Genomic DNA, 13,629 nt, shown 5'->3' with positions numbered 1-13,629 from the left:
CTGGAAAAATACATTCGAAAAGAAATTTGGAAGAATCAGCTATACTGTCAAACTTCATTTTTTCACCAGAAATTTAAACATTTGTTATGGAAAGAGAATGTATGATTATTACAGACATTTACCCTTGATAAGTAGGCTTATTTTTTCAATATTATAGAAAATCTTTAAAAACCCGGGAAAAAAGATTAGAAATGACAGAGAAATCGAAACAATCAAATATGTTGAGATATTGTACTCCAGAGATCATTTCAATTCTATCAGTGAGAAGGCATGGGGAATTAGCTCAAATGGTAGAGCGCTCGCTTTGCATGTGAGAGGTAGCGAGATAGATGCTTGCATTCTCCAAACAATCTTTTGTCTGTCCATTCAAGAACTTTTCTTTGATATTAAGACTGGTGACATTTACAATCAGGTTTATTGATTATACCAAAGGCCTTTAAAATCTCAGCTGGTAGGCAGATGACCACCGCAGCAAAATAACCAAGCCTAGGTTGAGGATTTGATATAGCTTTGAACATATCATTTATTTACTTTGAAAGTAAGGGAGAAAATCTCGATTAACATTGAACACTTTTCAGAGGTTTGATTTGTATGATATAATAGTGGTTTTACTGCATCCTTCAATTCAACACTTTTCCCATTTATAAGTCAATTATGTCACTCTTTATTTGAAGTTCTACCTGGAAAAATACATTCGAAAAGAAATTTTGAAGAATCAGCTATACTGTCAAACTTCATTTTTTCACCAGAAATTTAAACATTTGTTATGGAAAGAGAATGTATGATTATTACAGACATTTACCCTTGATAAGTAGGCTTATTTTTTCAATATTATAGAAAATCTTTAAAAACCCGGGAAAAAAGATTAGAAATGACAGAGAAATCGAAACAATCAAATATGTTGAGATATTGTACTCCAGAGATCATTTCAATTCTATCAGTGAGAAGGCATGGGGAATTAGCTCAAATGGTAGAGCGCTCGCTTTGCATGTGAGAGGTAGCGAGATCGATGCTTGCATTCTCCAAACAATCTTTTGTCTGTCCATTCAAGAACTTTTCTTTGATATTAAGACTGGTGACATTTACAATCAGGTTTATTGATTATACCAAAGGCCTTTAAAATCTCAGCTGGTAGGCAGATGACCACCGCAGCAAAATAACCAAGCCTAGGTTGAGGATTTGATATAGCTTTGAACATATCATTTATTTACTTTGAAAGTAAGGGAGAAAATCTCGATTAACATTGAACACTTTTCAGAGGTTTGATTTGTATGATATAATAGTGGTTTTACTGCATCCTTCAATTCAACACTTTTCCCATTTATAAGTCAATTATGTCACTCTTTATTTGAAGTTCTACCTGGAAAAATACATTCGAAAAGAAATTTGGAAGAATCAGCTATACTGTCAAACTTCATTTTTTCACCAGAAATTTAAACATTTGTTATGGAAAGAGAATGTATGATTATTACAGACATTTACCCTTGATAAGTAGGCTTATTTTTTCAATATTATAGAAAATCTTTAAAAACCCGGGAAAAAAGATTAGAAATGACAGAGAAATCGAAACAATCAAATATGTTGAGATATTGTACTCCAGAGATCATTTCAATTCTATCAGTGAGAAGGCATGGGGAATTAGCTCAAATGGTAGAGCGCTCGCTTTGCATGTGAGAGGTAGCGAGATCGATGCTTGCATTCTCCAAACAATCTTTTGTCTGTCCATTCAAGAACTTTTCTTTGATATTAAGACTGGTGACATTTACAATCAGGTTTATTGATTATACCAAAGGCCTTTAAAATCTCAGCTGGTAGGCAGATGACCACCGCAGCAAAATAACCAAGCCTAGGTTGAGGATTTGATATAGCTTTGAACATATCATTTATTTACTTTGAAAGTAAGGGAGAAAATCTCGATTAACATTGAACACTTTTCAGAGGTTTGATTTGTATGATATAATAGTGGTTTTACTGCATCCTTCAATTCAACACTTTTCCCATTTATAAGTCAATTATGTCACTCTTTATTTGAAGTTCTACCTGGAAAAATACATTCGAAAAGAAATTTGGAAGAATCAGCTATACTGTCAAACTTCATTTTTTCACCAGAAATTTAAACATTTGTTATGGAAAGAGAATGTATGATTATTACAGACATTTACCCTTGATAAGTAGGCTTATTTTTTCAATATTATAGAAAATCTTTAAAAACCCGGGAAAAAAGATTAGAAATGACAGAGAAATCGAAACAATCAAATATGTTGAGATATTGTACTCCAGAGATCGTTTCAATTCTATCAGTGAGAAGGCATGGGGAATTAGCTCAAATGGTAGAGCGCTCGCTTAGCATGTGAGAGGTAGTGAGATCGATGCTCGCATTCTCCAATCATTTTTGTCTTTCCATTCAAGAACTTTTCTTTGATATTAAGACTGGTGACATTTACAATCAGGTTTATTGATTATACCAAAGGCCTTTAAAATCTCAGCTGGTAGGCAGATGACCACCGCAGCAAAATAACCAAGCCTAGGTTGAGGATTTGATATAGCTTTGAACATATCATTTATTTACTTTGAAAGTAAGGGAGAAAATCTCGATTAACATTGAACACTTTTCAGAGGTTTGATTTGTATGATATAATAGTGGTTTTACTGCATCCTTCAATTCAACACTTTTCCCATTTATAAGTCAATTATGTCACTCTTTATTTGAAGTTCTACCTGGAAAAATACATTCGAAAAGAAATTTTGAAGAATCAGCTATACTGTCAAACTTCATTTTTTCACCAGAAATTGAAACATTTGTTATGGAAAGAGAATGTATGATTATTACAGACATTTACCCTTGATAAGTAGGCTTATTTTTTCAATATTATAGAAAATCTTTAAAAACCCGGGAAAAAAGATTAGAAATGACAGAGAAATCGAAACAATCAAATATGTTGAGATATTGTACTCCAGAGATCATTTCAATTCTATCAGTGAGAAGGCATGGGGAATTAGCTCAAATGGTAGAGCGCTCGCTTTGCATGTGAGAGGTAGCGAGATCGATGCTTGCATTCTCCAAACAATCTTTTGTCTGTCCATTCAAGAACTTTTCTTTGATATTAAGACTGGTGACATTTACAATCAGGTTTATTGATTATACCAAAGGCCTTTAAAATCTCAGCTGGTAGGCAGATGACCACCGCAGCAAAATAACCAAGCCTAGGTTGAGGATTTGATATAGCTTTGAACATATCATTTATTTACTTTGAAAGTAAGGGAGAAAATCTCGATTAACATTGAACACTTTTCAGAGGTTTGATTTGTATGATATAATAGTGGTTTTACTGCATCCTTCAATTCAACACTTTTCCCATTTATAAGTCAATTATGTCACTCTTTATTTGAAGTTCTACCTGGAAAAATACATTCGAAAAGAAATTTGGAAGAATCAGCTATACTGTCAAACTTCATTTTTTCACCAGAAATTTAAACATTTGTTATGGAAAGAGAATGTATGATTATTACAGACATTTACCCTTGATAAGTAGGCTTATTTTTTCAATATTATAGAAAATCTTGAAAAACCCGGGAAAAAAGATTAGAAATGACAGAGAAATCGAAACAATCAAATATGTTGAGATATTGTACTCCAGAGATCATTTCAATTCTATCAGTGAGAAGGCATGGGGAATTAGCTCAAATGGTAGAGCGCTCGCTTTGCATGTGAGAGGTAGCGAGATCGATGCTTGCATTCTCCAAACAATCTTTTGTCTGTCCATTCAAGAACTTTTCTTTGATATTAAGACTGGTGACATTTACAATCAGGTTTATTGATTATACCAAAGGCCTTTAAAATCTCAGCTGGTAGGCAGATGACCACCGCAGCAAAATAACCAAGCCTAGGTTGAGGATTTGATATAGCTTTGAACATATCATTTATTTACTTTGAAAGTAAGGGAGAAAATCTCGATTAACATTGAACACTTTTCAGAGGTTTGATTTGTATGATATAATAGTGGTTTTACTGCATCCTTCAATTCAACACTTTTCCCATTTATAAGTCAATTATGTCACTCTTTATTTGAAGTTCTACCTGGAAAAATACATTCGAAAAGAAATTTGGAAGAATCAGCTATACTGTCAAACTTCATTTTTTCACCAGAAATTTAAACATTTGTTATGGAAAGAGAATGTATGATTATTACAGACATTTACCCTTGATAAGTAGGCTTATTTTTTCAATATTATAGAAAATCTTTAAAAACCCGGGAAAAAAGATTAGAAATGACAGAGAAATCGAAACAATCAAATATGTTGAGATATTGTACTCCAGAGATCATTTCAATTCTATCAGTGAGAAGGCATGGGGAATTAGCTCAAATGGTAGAGCGCTCGCTTTGCATGTGAGAGGTAGCGAGATCGATGTTTGCATTCTCCAAACAATCTTTTGTCTGTCCATTCAAGAACTTTTCTTTGATATTAAGACTGGTGACATTTACAATCAGGTTTATTGATTATACCAAAGGCCTTTAAAATCTCAGCTGGTAGGCAGATGACCACCGCAGCAAAATAACCAAGCCTAGGTTGAGGATTTGATATAGCTTTGAACATATCATTTATTTACTTTGAAAGTAAGGGAGAAAATCTCGATTAACATTGAACACTTTTCAGAGGTTTGATTTGTATGATATAATAGTGGTTTTACTGCATCCTTCAATTCAACACTTTTCCCATTTATAAGTCAATTATGTCACTCTTTATTTGAAGTTCTACCTGGAAAAATACATTCGAAAAGAAATTTTGAAGAATCAGCTATACTGTCAAACTTCATTTTTTCACCAGAAATTTAAACATTTGTTATGGAAAGAGAATGTATGATTATTACAGACATTTACCCTTGATAAGTAGGCTTATTTTTTCAATATTATAGAAAATCTTTAAAAACCCGGGAAAAAAGATTAGAAATGACAGAGAAATCGAAACAATCAAATATGTTGAGATATTGTACTCCAGAGATCATTTCAATTCTATCAGTGAGAAGGCATGGGGAATTAGCTCAAATGGTAGAGCGCTTGCTTTGCATGTGAGAGGTAGCGAGATCGATGCTTGCATTCTCCAAACAATCTTTTGTCTGTCCATTCAAGAACTTTTCTTTGATATTAAGACTGGTGACATTTACAATCAGGTTTATTGATTATACCAAAGGCCTTTAAAATCTCAGCTGGTAGGCAGATGACCACCGCAGCAAAATAACCAAGCCTAGGTTGAGGATTTGATATAGCTTTGAACATATCATTTATTTACTTTGAAAGTAAGGGAGAAAATCTCGATTAACATTGAACACTTTTCAGAGGTTTGATTTGTATGATATAATAGTGGTTTTACTGCATCCTTCAATTCAACACTTTTCCCATTTATAAGTCAATTATGTCACTCTTTATTTGAAGTTCTACCTGGAAAAATACATTCGAAAAGAAATTTGGAAGAATCAGCTATACTGTCAAACTTCATTTTTTCACCAGAAATTTAAACATTTGTTATGGAAAGAGAATGTATGATTATTACAGACATTTACCCTTGATAAGTAGGCTTATTTTTTCAATATTATAGAAAATCTTTAAAAACCCGGGAAAAAAGATTAGAAATGACAGAGAAATCGAAACAATCAAATATGTTGAGATATTGTACTCCAGAGATCGTTTCAATTCTATCAGTGAGAAGGCATGGGGAATTAGCTCAAATGGTAGAGCGCTCGCTTAGCATGTGAGAGGTAGTGAGATCGATGCTCGCATTCTCCAATCATTTTTGTCTTTCCATTCAAGAACTTTTCTTTGATATTAAGACTGGTGACATTTACAATCAGGTTTATTGATTATACCAAAGGCCTTTAAAATCTCAGCTGGTAGGCAGATGACCACCGCAGCAAAATAACCAAGCCTAGGTTGAGGATTTGATATAGCTTTGAACATATCATTTATTTACTTTGAAAGTAAGGGAGAAAATCTCGATTAACATTGAACACTTTTCAGAGGTTTGATTTGTATGATATAATAGTGGTTTTACTGCATCCTTCAATTCAACACTTTTCCCATTTATAAGTCAATTATGTCACTCTTTATTTGAAGTTCTACCTGGAAAAATACATTCGAAAAGAAATTTTGAAGAATCAGCTATACTGTCAAACTTCATTTTTTCACCAGAAATTGAAACATTTGTTATGGAAAGAGAATGTATGATTATTACAGACATTTACCCTTGATAAGTAGGCTTATTTTTTCAATATTATAGAAAATCTTTAAAAACCCGGGAAAAAAGATTAGAAATGACAGAGAAATCGAAACAATCAAATATGTTGAGATATTGTACTCCAGAGATCATTTCAATTCTATCAGTGAGAAGGCATGGGGAATTAGCTCAAATGGTAGAGCGCTCGCTTTGCATGTGAGAGGTAGCGAGATCGATGCTTGCATTCTCCAAACAATCTTTTGTCTGTCCATTCAAGAACTTTTCTTTGATATTAAGACTGGTGACATTTACAATCAGGTTTATTGATTATACCAAAGGCCTTTAAAATCTCAGCTGGTAGGCAGATGACCACCGCAGCAAAATAACCAAGCCTAGGTTGAGGATTTGATATAGCTTTGAACATATCATTTATTTACTTTGAAAGTAAGGGAGAAAATCTCGATTAACATTGAACACTTTTCAGAGGTTTGATTTGTATGATATAATAGTGGTTTTACTGCATCCTTCAATTCAACACTTTTCCCATTTATAAGTCAATTATGTCACTCTTTATTTGAAGTTCTACCTGGAAAAATACATTCGAAAAGAAATTTGGAAGAATCAGCTATACTGTCAAACTTCATTTTTTCACCAGAAATTTAAACATTTGTTATGGAAAGAGAATGTATGATTATTACAGACATTTACCCTTGATAAGTAGGCTTATTTTTTCAATATTATAGAAAATCTTTAAAAACCCGGGAAAAAAGATTAGAAATGACAGAGAAATCGAAACAATCAAATATGTTGAGATATTGTACTCCAGAGATCGTTTCAATTCTATCAGTGAGAAGGCATGGGGAATTAGCTCAAATGGTAGAGCGCTCGCTTAGCATGTGAGAGGTAGTGAGATCGATGCTCGCATTCTCCAATCATTTTTGTCTTTCCATTCAAGAACTTTTCTTTGATATTAAGACTGGTGACATTTACAATCAGGTTTATTGATTATACCAAAGGCCTTTAAAATCTCAGCTGGTAGGCAGATGACCACCGCAGCAAAATAACCAAGCCTAGGTTGAGGATTTGATATAGCTTTGAACATATCATTTATTTACTTTGAAAGTAAGGGAGAAAATCTCGATTAACATTGAACACTTTTCAGAGGTTTGATTTGTATGATATAATAGTGGTTTTACTGCATCCTTCAATTCAACACTTTTCCCATTTATAAGTCAATTATGTCACTCTTTATTTGAAGTTCTACCTGGAAAAATACATTCGAAAAGAAATTTTGAAGAATCAGCTATACTGTCAAACTTCATTTTTTCACCAGAAATTGAAACATTTGTTATGGAAAGAGAATGTATGATTATTACAGACATTTACCCTTGATAAGTAGGCTTATTTTTTCAATATTATAGAAAATCTTTAAAAACCCGGGAAAAAAGATTAGAAATGACAGAGAAATCGAAACAATCAAATATGTTGAGATATTGTACTCCAGAGATCATTTCAATTCTATCAGTGAGAAGGCATGGGGAATTAGCTCAAATGGTAGAGCGCTCGCTTTGCATGTGAGAGGTAGCGAGATCGATGCTTGCATTCTCCAAACAATCTTTTGTCTGTCCATTCAAGAACTTTTCTTTGATATTAAGACTGGTGACATTTACAATCAGGTTTATTGATTATACCAAAGGCCTTTAAAATCTCAGCTGGTAGGCAGATGACCACCGCAGCAAAATAACCAAGCCTAGGTTGAGGATTTGATATAGCTTTGAACATATCATTTATTTACTTTGAAAGTAAGGGAGAAAATCTCGATTAACATTGAACACTTTTCAGAGGTTTGATTTGTATGATATAATAGTGGTTTTACTGCATCCTTCAATTCAACACTTTTCCCATTTATAAGTCAATTATGTCACTCTTTATTTGAAGTTCTACCTGGAAAAATACATTCGAAAAGAAATTTGGAAGAATCAGCTATACTGTCAAACTTCATTTTTTCACCAGAAATTTAAACATTTGTTATGGAAAGAGAATGTATGATTATTACAGACATTTACCCTTGATAAGTAGGCTTATTTTTTCAATATTATAGAAAATCTTGAAAAACCCGGGAAAAAAGATTAGAAATGACAGAGAAATCGAAACAATCAAATATGTTGAGATATTGTACTCCAGAGATCATTTCAATTCTATCAGTGAGAAGGCATGGGGAATTAGCTCAAATGGTAGAGCGCTCGCTTTGCATGTGAGAGGTAGCGAGATCGATGCTTGCATTCTCCAAACAATCTTTTGTCTGTCCATTCAAGAACTTTTCTTTGATATTAAGACTGGTGACATTTACAATCAGGTTTATTGATTATACCAAAGGCCTTTAAAATCTCAGCTGGTAGGCAGATGACCACCGCAGCAAAATAACCAAGCCTAGGTTGAGGATTTGATATAGCTTTGAACATATCATTTATTTACTTTGAAAGTAAGGGAGAAAATCTCGATTAACATTGAACACTTTTCAGAGGTTTGATTTGTATGATATAATAGTGGTTTTACTGCATCCTTCAATTCAACACTTTTCCCATTTATAAGTCAATTATGTCACTCTTTATTTGAAGTTCTACCTGGAAAAATACATTCGAAAAGAAATTTTGAAGAATCAGCTATACTGTCAAACTTCATTTTTTCACCAGAAATTTAAACATTTGTTATGGAAAGAGAATGTATGATTATTACAGACATTTACCCTTGATAAGTAGGCTTATTTTTTCAATATTATAGAAAATCTTTAAAAACCCGGGAAAAAAGATTAGAAATGACAGAGAAATCGAAACAATCAAATATGTTGAGATATTGTACTCCAGAGATCATTTCAATTCTATCAGTGAGAAGGCATGGGGAATTAGCTCAAATGGTAGAGCGCTTGCTTTGCATGTGAGAGGTAGCGAGATCGATGCTTGCATTCTCCAAACAATCTTTTGTCTGTCCATTCAAGAACTTTTCTTTGATATTAAGACTGGTGACATTTACAATCAGGTTTATTGATTATACCAAAGGCCTTTAAAATCTCAGCTGGTAGGCAGATGACCACCGCAGCAAAATAACCAAGCCTAGGTTGAGGATTTGATATAGCTTTGAACATATCATTTATTTACTTTGAAAGTAAGGGAGAAAATCTCGATTAACATTGAACACTTTTCAGAGGTTTGATTTGTATGATATAATAGTGGTTTTACTGCATCCTTCAATTCAACACTTTTCCCATTTATAAGTCAATTATGTCACTCTTTATTTGAAGTTCTACCTGGAAAAATACATTCGAAAAGAAATTTGGAAGAATCAGCTATACTGTCAAACTTCATTTTTTCACCAGAAATTTAAACATTTGTTATGGAAAGAGAATGTATGATTATTACAGACATTTACCCTTGATAAGTAGGCTTATTTTTTCAATATTATAGAAAATCTTTAAAAACCCGGGAAAAAAGATTAGAAATGACAGAGAAATCGAAACAATCAAATATGTTGAGATATTGTACTCCAGAGATCGTTTCAATTCTATCAGTGAGAAGGCATGGGGAATTAGCTCAAATGGTAGAGCGCTCGCTTAGCATGTGAGAGGTAGTGAGATCGATGCTCGCATTCTCCAATCATTTTTGTCTTTCCATTCAAGAACTTTTCTTTGATATTAAGACTGGTGACATTTACAATCAGGTTTATTGATTATACCAAAGGCCTTTAAAATCTCAGCTGGTAGGCAGATGACCACCGCAGCAAAATAACCAAGCCTAGGTTGAGGATTTGATATAGCTTTGAACATATCATTTATTTACTTTGAAAGTAAGGGAGAAAATCTCGATTAACATTGAACACTTTTCAGAGGTTTGATTTGTATGATATAATAGTGGTTTTACTGCATCCTTCAATTCAACACTTTTCCCATTTATAAGTCAATTATGTCACTCTTTATTTGAAGTTCTACCTGGAAAAATACATTCGAAAAGAAATTTTGAAGAATCAGCTATACTGTCAAACTTCATTTTTTCACCAGAAATTGAAACATTTGTTATGGAAAGAGAATGTATGATTATTACAGACATTTACCCTTGATAAGTAGGCTTATTTTTTCAATATTATAGAAAATCTTTAAAAACCCGGGAAAAAAGATTAGAAATGACAGAGAAATCGAAACAATCAAATATGTTGAGATATTGTACTCCAGAGATCATTTCAATTCTATCAGTGAGAAGGCATGGGGAATTAGCTCAAATGGTAGAGCGCTCGCTTTGCATGTGAGAGGTAGCGAGATCGATGCTTGCATTCTCCAAACAATCTTTTGTCTGTCCATTCAAGAACTTTTCTTTGATATTAAGACTGGTGACATTTACAATCAGGTTTATTGATTATACCAAAGGCCTTTAAAATCTCAGCTGGTAGGCAGATGACCACCGCAGCAAAATAACCAAGCCTAGGTTGAGGATTTGATATAGCTTTGAACATATCATTTATTTACTTTGAAAGTAAGGGAGAAAATCTCGATTAACATTGAACACTTTTCAGAGGTTTGATTTGTATGATATAATAGTGGTTTTACTGCATCCTTCAATTCAACACTTTTCCCATTTATAAGTCAATTATGTCACTCTTTATTTGAAGTTCTACCTGGAAAAATACATTCGAAAAGAAATTTGGAAGAATCAGCTATACTGTCAAACTTCATTTTTTCACCAGAAATTTAAACATTTGTTATGGAAAGAGAATGTATGATTATTACAGACATTTACCCTTGATAAGTAGGCTTATTTTTTCAATATTATAGAAAATCTTTAAAAACCCGGGAAAAAAGATTAGAAATGACAGAGAAATCGAAACAATCAAATATGTTGAGATATTGTACTCCAGAGATCGTTTCAATTCTATCAGTGAGAAGGCATGGGGAATTAGCTCAAACGGTAGAGCGCTCGCTTAGCATGTGAGAGGTAGTGAGATCGATGCTCGCATTCTCCAATCATTTTTGTCTTTCCATTCAAGAACTTTTCTTTGATATTAAGACTGGTGACATTTACAATCAGGTTTATTGATTATACCAAAGGCCTTTAAAATCTCAGCTGGTAGGCAGATGACCACCGCAGCAAAATAACCAAGCCTAGGTTGAGGATTTGATATAGCTTTGAACATATCATTTATTTACTTTGAAAGTAAGGGAGAAAATCTCGATTAACATTGAACACTTTTCAGAGGTTTGATTTGTATGATATAATAGTGGTTTTACTGCATCCTTCAATTCAACACTTTTCCCATTTATAAGTCAATTATGTCACTCTTTATTTGAAGTTCTACCTGGAAAAATACATTCGAAAAGAAATTTTGAAGAATCAGCTATACTGTCAAACTTCATTTTTTCACCAGAAATTGAAACATTTGTTATGGAAAGAGAATGTATGATTATTACAGACATTTACCCTTGATAAGTAGGCTTATTTTTTCAATATTATAGAAAATCTTTAAAAACCCGGGAAAAAAGATTAGAAATGACAGAGAAATCGAAACAATCAAATATGTTGAGATATTGTACTCCAGAGATCATTTCAATTCTATCAGTGAGAAGGCATGGGGAATTAGCTCAAATGGTAGAGCGCTCGCTTTGCATGTGAGAGGTAGCGAGATCGATGCTTGCATTCTCCAAACAATCTTTTGTCTGTCCATTCAAGAACTTTTCTTTGATATTAAGACTGGTGACATTTACAATCAGGTTTATTGATTATACCAAAGGCCTTTAAAATCTCAGCTGGTAGGCAGATGACCACCGCAGCAAAATAACCAAGCCTAGGTTGAGGATTTGATATAGCTTTGAACATATCATTTATTTACTTTGAAAGTAAGGGAGAAAATCTCGATTAACATTGAACACTTTTCAGAGGTTTGATTTGTATGATATAATAGTGGTTTTACTGCATCCTTCAATTCAACACTTTTCCCATTTATAAGTCAATTATGTCACTCTTTATTTGAAGTTCTACCTGGAAAAATACATTCGAAAAGAAATTTGGAAGAATCAGCTATACTGTCAAACTTCATTTTTTCACCAGAAATTTAAACATTTGTTATGGAAAGAGAATGTATGATTATTACAGACATTTACCCTTGATAAGTAGGCTTATTTTTTCAATATTATAGAAAATCTTGAAAAACCCGGGAAAAAAGATTAGAAATGACAGAGAAATCGAAACAATCAAATATGTTGAGATATTGTACTCCAGAGATCATTTCAATTCTATCAGTGAGAAGGCATGGGGAATTAGCTCAAATGGTAGAGCGCTCGCTTTGCATGTGAGAGGTAGCGAGATCGATGCTTGCATTCTCCAAACAATCTTTTGTCTGTCCATTCAAGAACTTTTCTTTGATATTAAGACTGGTGACATTTACAATCAGGTTTATTGATTATACCAAAGGCCTTTAAAATCTCAGCTGGTAGGCAGATGACCACCGCAGCAAAATAACCAAGCCTAGGTTGAGGATTTGATATAGCTTTGAACATATCATTTATTTACTTTGAAAGTAAGGGAGAAAATCTCGATTAACATTGAACACTTTTCAGAGGTTTGATTTGTATGATATAATAGTGGTTTTACTGCATCCTTCAATTCAACACTTTTCCCATTTATAAGTCAATTATGTCACTCTTTATTTGAAGTTCTACCTGGAAAAATACATTCGAAAAGAAATTTGGAAGAATCAGCTATACTGTCAAACTTCATTTTTTCACCAGAAATTTAAACATTTGTTATGGAAAGAGAATGTATGATTATTACAGACATTTACCCTTGATAAGTAGGCTTATTTTTTCAATATTATAGAAAATCTTTAAAAACCCGGGAAAAAAGATTAGAAATGACAGAGAAATCGAAACAATCAAATATGTTGAGATATTGTACTCCAGAGATCATTTCAATTCTATCAGTGAGAAGGCATGGGGAATTAGCTCAAATGGTAGAGCGCTCGCTTTGCATGTGAGAGGTAGCGAGATCGATGTTTGCATTCTCCAAACAATCTTTTGTCTGTCCATTCAAGAACTTTTCTTTGATATTAAGACTGGTGACATTTACAATCAGGTTTATTGATTATACCAAAGGCCTTTAAAATCTCAGCTGGTAGGCAGATGACCACCGCAGCAAAATAACCAAGCCTAGGTTGAGGATTTGATATAGCTTTGAACATATCATTTATTTACTTTGAAAGTAAGGGAGAAAATCTCGATTAACATTGAACACTTTTCAGAGGTTTGATTTGTATGATATAATAGTGGTTTTACTGCATCCTTCAATTCAACACTTTTCCCATTTATAAGTCAATTATGTCACTCTTTATTTGAAGTTCTACCTGGAAAAATACATTCGAAAAGAAATTTTGAAGAATCAG

Source organism: Mixophyes fleayi, unplaced genomic scaffold (genome assembly GCF_038048845.1).
Source record: "Mixophyes fleayi isolate aMixFle1 unplaced genomic scaffold, aMixFle1.hap1 Scaffold_29, whole genome shotgun sequence".
NCBI classification, from domain to species: domain Eukaryota; kingdom Metazoa; phylum Chordata; class Amphibia; order Anura; family Limnodynastidae; genus Mixophyes; species Mixophyes fleayi.
The sequence above is the reverse complement of the archived record's forward strand: the minus strand, read 5'-3'. Positions refer to the sequence as shown.